General features: G+C 35.8%; 1 protein-coding gene across 3 annotated transcripts in view; it reads left to right on the plus strand.

The window, feature by feature from the left end:
• The first annotated feature begins 2,040 nt into the window (after nt 1–2,040).
• LOC127948235 (signal transducer and activator of transcription 3) overlaps nt 2,041–17,679 on the plus strand; it is a 37,087-nt gene continuing 21,448 nt past the window's right edge. For 2 of the 3 annotated variants that reach the window (XM_052544725.1, XM_052544726.1), the window contains exon 1: nt 2,042–2,243. The gene's annotated coding sequence lies outside the window, so the exon portion shown is untranslated. Of the gene's footprint in view, nt 2,244–17,679 lie in introns of all 3 variants that reach the window. The other variant, XM_052544724.1, reaches the window with a different exon arrangement.

Genomic DNA, 17,679 nt, shown 5'->3' on the forward strand with positions numbered 1-17,679 from the left:
TATTGTTCATTACACGAAACTGTTTGTAATATAAATGTGTGAGATGCAGTATAGACTTGCACATCTGTGTTTTCCATCAGTGTCTCAGACGAACAGGTGGTTGTGTGTTTACAGAAAAAAAGACTAATTAGAACCCACTGAGCTGATGTTTATCTGCTATTTTTTCTCTGTGCTGTTTAAGCTGTGTGTGAACTTGCTACCTGGACATATGTGGAGACAAAAACACGTGAGGCTTGTAGTGGCAGTGAGGAATGTGTGCATGAGTTTTGTTTTGTCTGAATACATAAAACTGTTAAATATGGGGTGCATACATTGGTTATTAATCATATGTGTGACTTTCCAAATTACTGAACCATATTATGAAGTCAACCATTTTGTAGATGTGACTTAAATTAGGATGTTTCAAATGTAAGTCATTGTAGAATAAGCAGATCAAATGAATGTTTGGGGATTTTATTCACACCAGTGTGACATGTGCCGAGAATCAAGAAATGACAGTAAATACATGTTCATTATTCCCTTGTTCTTTATTCTGCTTCTATCATCATTGTCGTCCACTTCAGTGGTTGACATAACAAAACAACGTTGTATTTCTAAAATAAAACTTGAGGAAGTGCTATATTTAGTGAGCAACAGGCCTAATTGCAGCAGGCCTCTGAGATCTTTAACGGATCTGTGCAAGAGCGTAAAAAGTATTTTGTTAAAGATATAACTCGTACATCAATGTAAATTCTGTCATTATTTAGTGAAAGACTGAAATGTTGACATTATTCACTGTATATGTTTTTCTGTTCTTAACCCAAGTGAGTTTTTAACTTAAGAAAAAACAGACGCTGTGAAAATATGTTCATGAGGCCTTCATTTCAGTATTAATGCTACAAATGTGATGTGTAGTTTCCAGAATAATTTCTTGACACAGCATCGTATATGAATGTTTTGTCAGTGTGAGTTCCTGTTTGGCATTAAAGACAACACTGAGAGACCAGAAAAAAAAAGCCAAGAGCTTCCTGAACTTGCACTGGAACTTCTGGACTGTGGAAATCAAAGACAAAGTTCCTTTGAAATGTGTGAGTAAACACAACAGAGCTGCTCAATCATGATGTCAATTTGTAGGTGAATCCAGGGTTTCCTTTGGGAATTTCAGAGGGTTTTTAACAATATTTTTTTTTATTTCTGAGTAAGAAAGGACTGTGGTTAACATTACCTGAAGAGACTTTACTTTTGTTCCATAAATTACAGACAGTGTCACACCTGAAACATGAATTTTGAAACCACTGCTACACTAAAAACCCATTAGAAATTCCTGTAGGAACCCATATACTGTAAAACAGCTGATACTGTTTCTGGTTTTGGGGCTACAAACTGAATATCTCTAGTTAAAAAACTATAGTCCAGTATCTTTATTGATATTTTGTTTGCTAAGCCATATTGTTTAGAAAATGATTGCATTTGCAGCAATAAATGTTTTCAGTCTCATAAATAAATAATAATAATAAATAATTAAATGTGTTTTGATATTTAATGATTCAATATGTAATTATTTGTTATGCTTCATACATAATATTTGAGCTGAGTTGAAATGCTCTATTTAAAATGAATTAATAAACCGCACTTTGCGTTATATTGTGTTTTATATAGTGAAAATTAACTTCATTTAGTTTCGCTGTGTGATTTGTGGCCAGTGACACACTTAAACGTGCAGTGTTATAAAAAACGATCGAAAAGATTAGAGCAAACGTCACGACAGTACACTTTTTACATCCTCTGAATTAAAAGTTGAGATGACGTAGGTACTGCCAGTAATTCAGATGACTTCCAGGCTTGCTGTTCTAGAAACTCGCCCTCCCCCCGCCGTGCCTGGTTTCAGAACAGCGCGTGACGAGGGAGGCCAGAGCGGTCGGAACAGCCTGCCGAGTCAGGGCCATAAACACAGGCGGACTCGAGCGCGCTTGTTCTATGTCCCGCCTCCTTTGCGTCGTTCGAGTTCAGCGATTGGACAAAATCCTGAACTCGTCCGTGAGAGCGTCAAAGTCCTGTCAATCAATGAGAAACTGGAAATGTGCAGCCCTTTTTCGCATAGACCACTGTAGCTTGCGTGTTTGTAGTGACGGAAAAGTTGGTAAAGATATTTTTAGAAAAGCTTATAAACTCTTAAACGGTAGTTAGTAAAGTCTATAACGTGTTGATTGTGCTTGTATCGGCGGGGGACGTTTTTTCAGAAACCTTGAACGACACTTAGAGGGGTAAGTTGTCCAGCCACGTCGCTTTGTAAGGCAGTGAAGAAAGGCACTTTGGCGCAGCTCTGTCTCTGTGAAGATCGTACACGAGTAACAGTGTCAGATGATGTTTTGCAGTGTTGCTTCAGATCAGTTTGCGCTGATGTATCGATAACAATCTTTGCTGCTAGATACCGAGAACGGGATGCGCTCGTGACGGAAATAATGTACACACATTGTTTCATCTGAGCCGTTACATGAACATAGACGAATGTCACTGTGACATGACAAGACGATAATAGTTATTTGGCTGACTTGGTTTCACAAACATTTAATATGTTACGAATTCCTTAAACAATACAAGATACGAATCCGAAGAAACAAAGTTTTCCTTATCGCTTGAATGCATGTTGTGTAACTTGATGTCAAAGGTTTTTTTTTTTTTTTTTTTTTTTACCTGTTTTGCTTTATTTCGTTGATTCATCTTGAATGCAGATTCTTGGTTATGTCATAGCAGGTTTATAGATGCCTTATTGTCGTCTCTCCTGTACGTCTTCTTCTCCTCGGAGTCAGTCAATAAAGCCTTATTTGACCTGGCTGTCAGCATCTTACAGTAATGCCACAGTGTGCTTGTAGTACCAAGTAGACAATATTAACATTAAATTGGGTGAGGTTAATAAAACTATGACGTGAGAAAGGACCAAGTGTAAATACATAAAATACCTTTATACTCTGAGTTAGAATCAATAATACAATAATAATGTGGTAATAATACAATAATACTAATACTAGCATGTTTGTCATTATTTACAACATTGCCAAACCGACCAAAGTACATTCAAAAAATTAAACTACATAAAATAAATAGGGTGAGGCAATTAAGGATATACATTAAACGAAAGAGAAAACAAAGAACAATCATAGAATAGCCTAATAAACCTCTCTTATTTTCACTTCTCGTTATTGTTGCAGTTATTGGATTTATGCCCGCCGACCCAGAATAAAAACAGCTCTTTAAATCCCAATTTGGCAGCTTTTATGTTTTAGGATTTAATTCTAGCAGTTGCACCGGTTGTCGTGTTTTTTTTTTCTCACGCGCTAATTGCTGGGGGATTCCCCACCTCTGCGTCATGACGTCACCGCTTCCAGTATATGGCCGAGGGAATCCTCCTCGCGCGCGACGGTGAACTGCGGCGTCTCGTCCTGCGCCTCTAGTTGGTCGCTGCATTTTCGCTTCTGTCTTTCATGTCGCCTCATGGAGTTTTGCTTTACACTCCAGATTAGATTAGATCAGTTTCAGTTTTGCACGATGACCCGGAGAGATAGACAACTTAGAAATTATGGGTTACGAGATTTATACTTCCTACCACTTATTTTGAAGATTTGTAATATATATATGTAAAATGTAAATCAAATTACACATTTACAAAAATGTCATAAGAAGTGCATGCTTGAATTTTGGTTCCCATATGTGGTGAACATATGTGGATGCCTGCTCTCCCTGTACTCTTTGGTCCAAAAAAAAAAAAAAGAAGGAAAATATAAATAATTTTTATGATTGGAATTATTAGTGCTCCATATCTTCATTCTTTGTTTCTTCAGTCATGTGTATCTGAAAAGCTGCTTCTTTTGTTTCCCTTTTAAAGTGTTCATTGCTAGGAAGAACTTAACACTGTAAAAAAAAAGGGATCATCTTTACTGTAAATGCTTCTATGCTACAGTAAAAACATGTTAATTATTTAACAGTATTTTCTCTTACTCAGAACTGTATTAGATCTAATGGGAAAGGTCATGTAATTTTAGAGTAAAATGCTGTTAAATGTTATTTTTTCAATTTCAAAAACTGTACAAACGCTCTTATAATTTACTGTGGAAAAACTGTAAATCCACATTCACTTAGAGAAAGGGACACCTCACATTTTATATTTTTTCATTTAAATAATTGTTTATGTCAGTTAGGGTTTTATTTCACATTTCATGTTGTTAAATGAATGTTTACTGGATTGTTTTATGCTATGTGGTATCATGCTGTTTTGTGTTGGTTTATGGCACTATGTGCACTTTATATATATTAGCATTTTTCTCAGTTCGTGGAAGAGGTACTTTGAAGGTGAACTTTGATCCATTCTCATTAGAACTGTTTTTTAGGTGGTTGTCAGGATATTATAATGGTAATAGTTTGTAGTAATTTTGATTATTAACATTATTTCAGTTAACAAAGTATATATTGTTATTATTATTATTATTTTACTTTTAATTTAAGGTCAGTCTGTACAATTTTTGTAATAAAGGTACTCAGATCAGGATTTTTGGAGCCGATCACAAGAAGCAGTATCTGTTGATAGTTCACAGATACCAATCTTTTTGAAGCCTTATTTTTATCATGCCTCGATTGTGCAAGTGATAATTCCTGTGTCAACTGTGCTGCTCGCTTATAGTGGAGATGCGATGGTCATTTAAAGCCTTTTGAGAGGGAGAGAGAGCATGCTGTGATTCACTCACACTGTTTGTGAAATTTCGTCTTCACAGAAATAATTCAAATTACACTGAAAGTTATTTAATAAAGGAATATGAATTGTACCTTTCCTTCAGCATTATATCATTAAAGATCTTAAGCAATTCAAATAGATGATATCACCCTTGCTGCGTTAAACAGTCACTTCCTCTATGTCTTCCCAATCTCACTTATAATGCACTTCAGAGAAGGGCGTAGAGTTCATTTTTCCAGGGACTCAGACCGCAACATTAGACTCATAAATCTACATCTTGTTTTTTCTGGGTCCCTAAGTAATGACTCACACCATTATCACAGAGTGAACTGATCTAATGAAGGCCAGTTTTACCTTTAACCAGTAGTGGAACTTCAGTGAGTACTGTGCAAGACGAGGCTTTGGAGTATATAATTATATAGTATTTAGAAATATTATTTGGAAAAAATGCTTTCAAGGGGTCACAGTTATGAAGATCGTATGTTTTTGCAGTACACAAGCCGCGATTAAGAAAGCTGACTCCACTGTGAGTGACACTGTCTCTCTCTCTCTCTCTCTCTCTCTCTCTCTCTGTCACACACACACACACACACACACACACACACACACACACACACACACACACACAAGACACAATACTTTAAAATTCAAATTCAAACTTCTGGGTTTTGCTGTTCTTAAATCTTAACAATGATTCCTCATTCCTACATAACACACTAAAGAAAAGGAAAAACAGAAATCGCATCACATGACCCCTTTGGCCTAAATAAATAATTATAAAAAATTTTCCATTAATTGCTTTTTTGCAAGATCTTGTAGGGTTTCGGGTTAATTTTGTCAGCTTTTTTCATTTCAGTCTTAGTCTTAGCTTTTTATCATATTTAGTCAACCTTATCCTAATTAGTTTTAGTCAAGTTTTAGTCGACTAAAAGTCTCAACATTTTAGTCTAGTTTTAGACTAAAACTGACATTTTAGCAGTAAGATTATTATTAATCAACCATACAGCAGTATTCATTTCATTAATTTCATAGTCAGGTTTTAGTCAATGAAATAGTGGTTAAACTGATACTAATTTAATCATAATAAGTTATTATTATTATTTATTTAAATAATTTTAGTAAACATAAATCAATAGAATGTTGTCATCATCTAGTGTTCTGATTTATTATAAGCTTTTTATTATATAAATCGATAACAAAGACTTATGCAGGCTCTCTGTTTACATTATCAAAACAGCTAAATAAAACCAACCCTCTACGGAAACCTTGGCAATTGAATCGCCATTGGCTTTTGTTTACTCGCCAGACTGAGACACAGATTGCTCGACGGAAAGAGAAACTCTGAAGTGCTAAGTAATAGTGTTTAACGAGTGAAAATATATTTGCTAAACTTAAGGCTGCTTTATACTTCTGTGTCAGACCTACGCTGTAGGCTGAGTATCAATTTTCATTTATACTTCTGCGTCGTTGTCCACGTCGACGTGCAGTACACATGCAAACCACTAGGATGCAGTGTCCATGTGTATGTTGCTGGTGTAACCCGCAGTACCACGACAGAAGCCGAAGAAGAAGCGGCTCATCAGAGAAGCATTAAACCAGAGACAATAGGCGTTTCTCAATGTCAAGGATACTTCAGAGAACATGAAAATGGAACAGGCTAGCAAGTGCACGTAATTGCGTCATTACGTCAGTGAAAAGGTCCGTTTGAATAACACTGTGAATGGTATCATTAAATTACTTTGGACAACTTAACTTATAAAATAAATGCCGTTGACGCAACCAATTGTTAAATGACAGGTCCGGTTCATTTAACCATTTGAATTTGTATAATTTACAATATTGTACTGGCATTTAAACGTCAAACTTTACTTATATTTACTACAGTTATAACAAATGTTTGGTAAAGTAAATAAAAACCGTTAACGCTCCGACTACGTTAATGTTTGACATTTTTTAATTTTTGAACTAACATTAGATTGCAAAGCTGCGCGCATAGGATTGTGGGTGATTTGAGAGCGCGAAGGACACACATATGCATCCTTTCCTGTGTATGGCATATTCATCGAACGAAGGACTCAGTCCTTAGTTGAAATTCCGAGGATCCTTGATATTGGAACAGTCCTTCGACGGATTTCGATGACGTAGCATCCTCGAAATACTGGCTTCCGAGGATCCTTCCTTGACATTGAGAAACACCTAATTTATAAGAGACATGCCACTTTCTCAATCCTCAATACAACTATATAAGGAAAAGCCGTAAAGGCAAAGATGGCGGTTGTATGCAAATGTCCCGCCCCTCCCGCTGGAAAGCCAATCATCTGCTTTTAACAGTCAAGCCGGGAAACATTTAAGCCTATCGTCTGGTTCCAGTGATGTATGCGCACAGTTGAGGAACCCTTGCGCATGCATAGTAAAGGTATAACCTGTGAGGATTAAAAAAAGCCTTTTTAAACCTTTTTTTGGGAAAAGTCTTCAAAAATTTTCTGCAATTTTTATCATATTTTACTGCGGTTTCTATATGTGCAGTTTTTATGTCCTGGTGACCAGTGAAAGTGCAGTTCTGACTCTCTGCCCATTCATTTAGATAGGAGCCTGGTCTTGTTAGTCTGAAATAGCTGCCCGGAGGCATTGCCAAGATGGCGGCCAAGTGGCACGACTTGCCTAAAAGGACTTTAATTAAACACAAATCCACCGCAAACTCTATGGCCGCTGCCATCTTGCCTGCCGCCATTACTGTGTGCCTGCGAAGTGTGACACTTGCCGGTGCCCTCTAATGACATTTCAATGAAAGCGTATCCTGCTCATTAAAGAAAATGTCTGGTGAAAGGGAACATTGGGTAGATGATGTCAGGCAGTGGCCAAAACTTACTGATAAAGGTAATTTATTGACAACATAATGTAATAATGTAAAAATATGTAATGTAATGTTATTAAGAAGTGTATTAATTGATGATAACAATAAAACCAAATGCTGTCATTACTAGCTGTGTTGCTAATATCTTCACAAGTTTCACAAGTTTCAAATAACTATTAGGTCATCCTTAAAAATATTCCACTTTTGACAGACATCTTGGTCCTCTGCTCGACCAGGAACTCTGTGTAATCCGTATGGCCATAAACATGGGCAGTCAATGTGCAACAAAGGTTTGTGAATTTCACAAACGGTTTTATTCTAGGCATGTAGTTTTGTGCTGTTGTTAAAACAGCCAACCACACAACACGCTCTTCCCGGCATCACTGGACAGCATACGTACTAAAAAAAACTAAATAAAACTCATTTTCGTACACCTAACATCTGCTACAGCCGCCTACGGGACCAACACGCTACTTCTGCTACTTCCTTAGCCTCAAGGCACGCAGTAATGGCGGCGCTGCTTTACTTCTGTGTTTCGCCGGATTTGTGTATAGTCGTGATGGAGGCAAATAAATATCAAATCATTAAATAATTATCTAAAACTACAAAAAAGAGACCACGACGGAACAGGAGAAGATGGCATTCTTTCCATCTCCACAAGGACTTGTACCACGGCAGATCAACATTGTTGTTCACGGACAGCTATTGATGTATAATGCTGTGTAGTATAATATATAAGACACTTGTTCTTTGCTTTGTTTTATATTATATAAGAAGGTGTAACATTAAAATCAATGATTACACGGCTCTGTGGAATACTTGATTCTGATTGGTCAGTCGCGATATTCCGAGGTATGTTATCCCTGGATAACAACCTGTAAATGCTTATAACACAGACTCATCCGGGTAACAGCAGTCGGCGCTGTACTCTTGCTTGAACTATTTTTTTCTTGGTGGAAGCTTTGTCTGGGTCCTGATCACCCTGTCAGGTTTATTCTGTGAGAACAACTGGCTGGATGCACATTATCCCTTCCCTAAAATGCACATAAGCACACACAAAACTGAAGTACATATGGAGAGAAGAAGTATAAATCAGCCTTTATACTTAGCCTCTAATTTTTCCGCAATTAGGAACGAGAGCGTGCGCGTGGTTGCCAGATTGCTTAAAATAAGGAAAACACAACAAATGTCTGAATTTAACAGTGACGATCTTATTCGGGGATTAGAACTCTTGATATCTGCCAATATCACTCATGAAAGATCGCGTAGTAGAGGCGTGTTGAGCAGTCCGTACAAAACATTTGGTCTCCTTTTTTTGACGCAAGTAATAATACGTTTTTGGTAAATTTTTTATCTTTTTGAATGCATTTTAGTCTCGTCTTATTTTGTCAACGAAATTAAACATGTTGATATAGTCTTAATTATCGCTTATTGACCTTATTATAGTTTTGCCTTAGTCATGGAAAAAAAGCGAAAAATTTTCGTCAAAGTCTTCGTTAATGAAATTAACACTAGTTTTATGCTATTTCTGTAGCTTTCTTATTTACACCCACATATTGAAATGTGCTCTTTGCCATAGTGCCTCCAGCATCTGATATTTCTAGTTTTCCAGTTGATTAAAATGGATGGGGAAGTAAATTTTTTTTAATATATCACATTTGTTGACACATACATACAGACGGTTGGTCTGGGAGTGCCCCCGGGAACACCCCGTCACATGATGTGTCACATTGCCTTGGCGCCAATTAAAATACATAGGACAATCATAACGAAGAGTTGCGGTGTAATTTTCTGTACCTCCAATAAACTAACAAATTATGAATTGAAATTCTACATCCTTCCTAATAAACATACAGAACCAGAAAGGATGACAAAATGGCTACAAGCAATACGTTGTGAGGATGATCAAGGGAAGTTGTGGAATCCCAAGACTAAGCATGTGTTTGTGTGCATTCGGCATATCACCACAGTATGCTACGTTAAGATTGTGTTCATTATTAACGTTATCAAAACTGTGTAAGGTAGTTTCAGAAAGTGGCATGCATATTTAATTAGCCTTATCATTCTAATCATTCTCCATGGTTGAAGCCAAATCTTTGGAGTTGAAAATATGTGGGTGTGGATTGGGGAGGTTGTTGATTTAGAGCAGTTATTGTTGCAGTCGTTGAGATCTGTCAGGCCCAGCAGCTGTTTGTTGGATCTTTGAAGACAATTTCATCAAGAAGGTAATGGTCTAACATGGAAGTTAGGTAATACTTACTTAATAATATTCTACATTGACCGCACACATCTTTTAAATATGCCTCCCTTTCGTAGTTGTTGGCAGATTGGTATGGTATAATTAGTCACTTTTAAAGGTAGAGTAAAGGTCAGTGGGGTCAGACACTGTAATTGTAAACTACTTAACTTGTATAGCATATTCAACCTGGTTGTCCAATTGCTCTCATTTAAAACTTCATTAGGTTTGTGCTAATTTTGGGATGCTACTTAAAGACTCAGTGCATGTCGTTTCAAATTTGTTGCTTTGTTTTTACGCAATATATTGATATATGTAGTATATATTAATTCTTTTTCAAATGAAAACCGTTATACTGCAGACAAGATCTTTGACAGTTTCTCTGTTAAGTTGTGTCATTTCGTAGAATTTGCTCCTACTTTATTTATTTTTAGGTTGACCTATATGACCTTTTTGTGGTGTTTAAGACCAATCAGATACAGATAAGTGTTTAAAACCTTTAAAGGAGGCTTACAGGTCAGTGTTAAAAAGCCTTGCTGCACAAGCATCCATTATAATTTTTGACTTCATGTAAGATGAAAGTCAGAATATGACATGCTTTTGCCACTGTTATTCTATATAATAAGTGTGACATACTTTATATTCATTGTGATCACATATTGAAGATTCATGGTTTCACTGCCATTGCAGTGGTTTAAATTCGTGCACACTTATGTGAAACCCATGCCAGTTTTGCTGAAATGCACACTGTAAAAAGTAATACCTAGATCAAACTTATAAAAAGTGAGGCAAGTGGCTGCATTGGATGTTTTAAGTTGAGTCAACTTGCAGCCTTTTTCAAGTATAATAAACTCTGTAAAATTACTTAATTCAAACACAACAAAATCAAGTTGAGTTAACTAATAAGTGCTATATTAGTCAGTTAGATAAACCTAATTTTCTTGGTATATGTAACGTATTTATGTGTTGCTACAAGTAACCTGTACTCATTTTAGTTAGGTTTTATGAACTTTATGCTCATAGTAAATATAACCTAACCAAATGAGAATAAACATTTTAATTAAGTCCTGGCTATTACCTCAGAAAATACATCTAAATGTCTATATTCTAAGCAGTACAGTAAATCACTTTACATAAACAGACTTTGTCAATAACAATTACAAATTCAATTGAAGAAGAAAAAGATGGGAAGACAGATTAAAGACAATAACATTTATTCAATGTCAACTAGTGTCACTTTTAACAGTGCCTACAAAACATACAAAAGTATGCATAGGGTCCAATCCCACAAAGAGCCTGTGATATATCTCAGAAGTATACACCAGATTTGAGTGATATTAGAGGTTGTGGGCATAGACAAGTCCAAACAGGAAGTTTTCTACAGGTTTGGCACACCTCTGACCATGGGCTGTCCTTCTACTGTGATAATCCCAATCGCGTTTGGCTGATGGCACGTGTATATTTTCAGTGGGGAACTGCCAAGCTCAGCGTGCACCTCTGTTTCATCATGACTCTATTGAGGAGACAAAAAAGAATCAAGAGTCTGGTCAGACAAACAGGTATTGAGATGAATATAGCAGACTGGTAGAAGACAGATACGACACAAAGTCAAAGCTGTACTTTTTAGTTGCTTAAGGTGATGGATACTAGATGGATACTTTGACTAGAGCATGTGACCAGAGTGAAGTCTACCATGACAATGTCATAGAGTGTTGGTACTATACTATCATGATCTACTGTAGCATGAGTGTTGTCTTTTCTGGTTCAAAGGATACATTACAATAAAACAATGCAATTTTCCTTGCCTGTACCTTATTGGTCATCACATTACTGTATTAAATATATTTCAAGAACAAAGTAATTACCCCATATCATCACAATAGTAATAACATACAGACAGAAATTAGATAAGTAGCTTTAAGCCCAGTACATACATGGTGGACACTGATGAGGTCTTCCTTTCCCTCCCATATGTTCTCAATCAGGCATCTCAGTACCACTTCTCTTCTTTTCTCCACATAGCCAGACGGATCCTGTCAACAAGTAAAATCTGATCAAAATTCACTGCCTGATGACGGTATCACAAATTAGAGAACCTCTGTATTTCAACCATGCAATTGATGTAAAAGGTTGTACTATACATACACCACTACCACTGTACTGTACAAGATCTCACACTATCACCAGCATCTCACAAAATTGAGATTTAACTGACCATGTAGGCTGTATTTATCAATATGAATCAAGCTTCTATTAGTGCAGTAGTAGGAGGCAGAAAGGTGATCATATCTGCCTTCTATTGGTGGTTGGTACATAAAACCTAATTCAGAAATATAATTGTATGGAGCCAACACTATTGTTTGCAATTTTACCTATGTTTTACTTACCTGGGGATAATTATAGCTTTAACTGTATCTATTCTGAAGTTTTTCTTACCTGTATCTGAAGACCCCAGGTAACAAAAACGCTTGGTTACCTAAAGACCAGAAAAAATATGCATGTTAGAATAAGTTTAAAAACCAGTGGTAAATGTAAAATATTTAAGTAACAAGTTAAAAATAGTTTTATGGTTTTGAGCCAGTGCCAAGTCTTCTTTGTTGCCTTTTTCTCCATCACACTTTAGAAAACATTATATATATCACTTGAAAACATAAAATCTCAAAATTCATCCTTTGAAACCCATTTTAAATTCATCTACCATGAAAATTGTACATCAAAATCATGTTATAAAATGTTTTCAGTCGTGAATTATAGGTTTGGATCATGCACTTTCAAGTCTATGTTCAAAAATGTGAATGGCAGTTAACAGGGTCAGTTAACGCTAACTAACGATTAAAAGTGATATTATTGGTAAAATTAAAGCCAAAGTAGTCTTAAAACATAATAGGCATTACTAAAGCACTTGTTTAATTTCATATTAACAACACGGTCTTAACTGCTGTTGTCTTCTGATCGTTGCATACAAGACTTCACTGCTTAGCACTGTGTAGCCAACTTAGCTTGCCATGTGTGCAGGATAGCTAGCTATACAGTACAATTTGCAAACCTTACTTTAGCTTCCTAGTTGAGTGAACGATTTTGCGTGACTTTACATCACCAATAAATTGCCAAAATCTTACCGTGTTAATCAGTCTGTGAAATTTAGATCCGCTGCAGCTTTCAAACAGTTGAAGTGCCGAGGAAGCATCTGCCTTGGAAAGTCCCCGCCAGTGAAAAAGGGATAAATCCAACTTAATTTTTATGTGTTTTTTATTTCAAATATTTAAGTTTGATGAACACACATGCCACATCGACAGCTGCTCAAATAAATTGTGTATGTCAACTCACTTTTATAACATTTCTTGTACACAACAAACTCATACAAAAAGCTACCCAAATAAATTGCTATTGTTTTACTTAAAATATATTGTTATGTAAAAAGTGATATATTTTAAGTAAAGAGGAAGTATATTTATACTTTTTAGTATAAAACAAATAAAATAAACTAGATTACAACTATTTAAAATATATAAAACCTACTGTGTGGGTGTAGCACTTTTTACAGTGCAGCCAGCAGCTGTCAACTGTTCCTGATATTACTTGTTCATGCCCTGAGCTTGCTCTACACCTGACTGCCTAGAGATTTTGATTCTCTCCTGCTTAAAAGAGAATCAAAAGTTGTGTTCATTCTGCACATAAACAGTTTTTTTTTCTTGATCTGATATATATACACATGGGGATGTCACCCTCAGGTCACATGATGAAATCTAACTGATTCAATCAGCTGATTTGCAAGCAAACTAAAATGATTACATTTTATTACTAATTGGTTAATATATGTTTTTAATTAGGATAATATGGATATTATGGACTATGCTGCATATAGTTAATAATAAATGCAGGTTAAGCCGCGTTCATACTGCATTCATTTTTCAGTTCAGTTCCTTTTAAGATTTCCTTATGACTTTTGTTCATGAATTCTTCCTACTTTGGCATATTATATCGTATGTCTTTATATATTTGTGATCTTCGAATCAAGGTGAAGTAATTTCAGAAATTACTTTATTACAGTTGGTAATGGTGTTTGTTTTGGGTAAAAATCTGGTAAATTAATTTCTGTATGCCTTGCAAACTTGAACAGTTTTATGTAAAGTTTTCTACATTGCTGTTGCAAATTCTGCTGAATTGTCACTAAGATATTGTTATCTAAGTGACTAACATGGATAAGGTTTTGTCAGAATTGCAAATATGACTTGATGGTAGTGATAGTTTTGAATGCATCAGTGAAAATGTGTTATTTTATAAACCAGTATAACTACAAACCAGTCTGTAATGATTTAAATGTATTTTATGACATAAGATTGTAGCTCTATAGCTTCCAACTTGTTGCATATTATGTATTTGTAAAGAAAATGTGAACAAAGAAAAATGTCAAGTAAATGTAATATTTAATGAAAAACCTAACTATATCTAGCAAATATGAAATATATTTCACAGCAGGGCAAGAAATGCAATAAAGTAAATGCAACAAAGTTCGGCTGATGCTGTGCAGCATTTTTTATACATGTTTCAAAGTTCAATTTTCAATGGATTACATGTATATTTTTGTCATCAGTCTTGAATGTGTGTGAGCCTTATTATTATTTTGCACTAATTACTTGGTCCACAAGGTAGCAACACTGAAGTCACAGAAACACAGAAGTTGGTCATGGCATGCTGTCAACTGGACTTTGAAAGGCCATTCCTGCAGTTTCAACACTGAAGTAAACCTTGGCTTATTATTCAGAAGTCTACCCCCGACTTCCTTTTACTATTTAGAAGATGATCCTGTGCTGTGTGTTAGTTACGGTTAATTCCAGAACTTATCAGAATAACAGAAAATCCGTTTCAAGCAGTGGAAACTGCAGGAATGCCACAATTAAACCGTACATCTGTTCAAACTTGTATCTTATGAATGATTGTTTGTGCCGTAGTAGACAGGTAGGAGGTGAGAGACATTGTTAAAGACAGAGAACAACGGATCAGAACAGCTCGCTTCTGTAATCTTCACAGAAATGAAAAGGAAGCTAAGGTCACAGCCAGGTCTTTTTTTTTTTCTCACACTGAATGTTGATCTCCTCTGTGAGTATCACATACTTTGAACTACACCAACATTACGCTTCCGACAGCTCGTGTGGAATAGTAAGCAAAAGACCTTTTAGAAACACAACAAGGCTGTGAAAGCAGAGTAGTGAGTTAATGAGTTTATTTGTCCGGTGTGATGACATTTCATGTCCCCAAAAACCTCAGTAGTCCCATTTTGCCACTTGTTAGCAACTGCCTTTTTCTAGACAAGTAAAAGCGTTAATTAAATAAATAAAATGTGAATATATCTTGAACCCACTGATTTCAGGACAATAATAAATAATCTAAAGAACCTTTCCACTAAAAATAACCTTTTTGAAATGGAAAGATTCCATGTTAAAGGGATAGTTCACCCAAAAATGAACATTTGCTGTGAATTTACTCAGCTCAGGCCATCTAAGATGCATACGTTACGTCATTGTGTGATTATGAAAACAAAACTAGTGAATTGAACTAGTTCATTGAACTGAGCTGTCAGAAAGAACCAGTGTATATAAAAGAACCGCATTTCCCTGTTTGCCTGAGAATATAGATTACAGGTAATGGTGTTGTAAGTAATGCTCAGTTTCTTGCACAGATTGATCGTTTCGCTTCATAAGACCTCAATATATCATCAGGAGCCACAGGTATTCATTTTGTTTTCATTGCTGTTAGTGTTGCACAATTGATCGAATTGAATTTCTAACCGCAATTACAATTATGAATGCCACAATTATGTTATAGTTCAAAACCGCAATTAATCATTCAACGTCCACTTATGTTATTCTGCGTGCTTAAGATGCATTATTTTTCCCTACATCTTATCTTAAGGGTTTTTCCAATTATTTTAATTCAAGTTTTAGTATAAAATTATAATACCATTCATATTTTAACTTTTTTATCATTTAAAGAAGAAACCAATCCGATGTGTAGTTGACTAAATACAGAAAATAAAAGCACTAAAAGTTTTTCAGTTAGTGTTTTCAGCTTGTTTATTTCCATTTAAAAATACGGCTTGTAGTAGCATCAAATAATGGTATAAACATCATTTAATTAATAATCACAATTTTAATTTCAAGGGATTCGTGCAGCCCTACTTGCTATGCTTTTTTTTCAATTTTCAAAAACGTGCAGCCACTCACTTGCATTTTATTGTTTTACTTAAAGCTGCAGTCTGTAACTTTTTTGTCAAAAAAGTATCCAAAATACATTTTTGAGCAAGTCTGTCTGTCAATTCTGTCATAGTGTTTTATTTTTATACCATCATTTATTCACTCAAAAGTTATTTTAAACTTGAATGAGTTTCTTTCTTCTGCTGAACATAAATGGTATTTTGAGGAATGTGGAAAACCAAACAGTTGCTGGTCCACAGTAAGTTCAATAGTTTTTTTTCCTACTGTCAAAGTGTGGACCAGCAACTGTTTGGTTACCCACATTCTTCAAAATATCCTCTATTGTGTTCAGCACAAGAAAGAAATTAGGTTCAGGTTTGGGACAATATGTGAGTAATTAATGACCAAAATAAAATTTTAGGGTGAACTATCCCTTTAATGATAGTAGGCTGCATTTTCCATTTAAGAGCTGCATGCATCTAGTATACAGGCACCTATCCGACTTTCTCTCAACTGTTTACATTCATTTTAGACATAACCAACTGAGTCTCTATGTTAACCTTATGTGTTTTGATAGTACTAGTGCAAAAGATAACAGAATATTGAAACATTTTTATCCTCCGCAAAAATCGTCATATCGCACACCCCTACAAGCACAGTATCCACACTGGTGTGGTGACCAACAGCCACACATTAGATTAATCCGTGCTGTTCCGGTGCACAACCAATGAAAGGAAGATAATGCTGCAAATAGCTGCATTTACAGGTTTTTAAACAGAGATGGTGTTAAAGAGGCAAACCTACGGACTGCAGCTTTAAGAAAAAAAAATAATCACCTACATCTTGGATGGCCTGAGGGTCAGGAAATTATCAGGAAATTTTCGTTTTTGGTTGAACTGTCCCTTTAGAGGTTCTTTATGGAACCAACATTGCAAATAATATAGAGAATAGGAGTCTAAATTCTCATAAAATCTCCTAGTGTAGCTAAAGTTGCCATTGGCCAAAGAGATTGACCAGAAGTTATTTCAAATAACAGGAAGTTGTATATTTCATTTTAGCACATTTATATATCTCTTAAACCACAGGCTATCGACCTCCAGGGTTGTACACCAGTGTACTCATTGTGGTTTTAGGGGAGTTGGCATACTCCAAACTTGCAAACTCATTTTAGAGCTGAAATATAAACTTCCTCCATGCTTTACCTGAATCCCTCCCATCTCTGAGCCTATTGTTCTCCTTCAGATTTCCGCTGAGGCTTCTGTATATTTCAGACAGATCTTCTTACAGCCTGAAGCGCTTGCTGGTTTTCAGCTCAGTTTGACTCATCCTCTCCATGCACTTTGAGTCACAAACTCAGCCAATATAATTTCAGTCTCACCAGCTCTGAGAAGTGCTTCTAGTTACTGAGCATGTCAAGGAAGGAAAGTTAACCAGCACTGAGTGCCAGGGTATCGTTTTAAGCCTCTCAAGTTAGTGTAAGTGATCAGCAGAAATTTAGGTTGCAGTGTGAGAACAGATTCAGGAAATAAGGGCGTTATGAATAAGCACTCATTTGGGATTATCATTCATATTCCTGGGAATGTTTTTTGTTGTTGTTGTTATTCTTGAGAGCATTGACATGCTGTAAATTGAGAATGGATGCCAGGTGGTGGAAGACAATCAAATCTTCCCTCGGGGTGCACATAGACCC

This window comes from Carassius gibelio, chromosome A3 (assembly GCF_023724105.1).
Source record: "Carassius gibelio isolate Cgi1373 ecotype wild population from Czech Republic chromosome A3, carGib1.2-hapl.c, whole genome shotgun sequence".
In the NCBI taxonomy this organism is placed as follows: Eukaryota; Metazoa; Chordata; class Actinopteri; order Cypriniformes; family Cyprinidae; genus Carassius; species Carassius gibelio.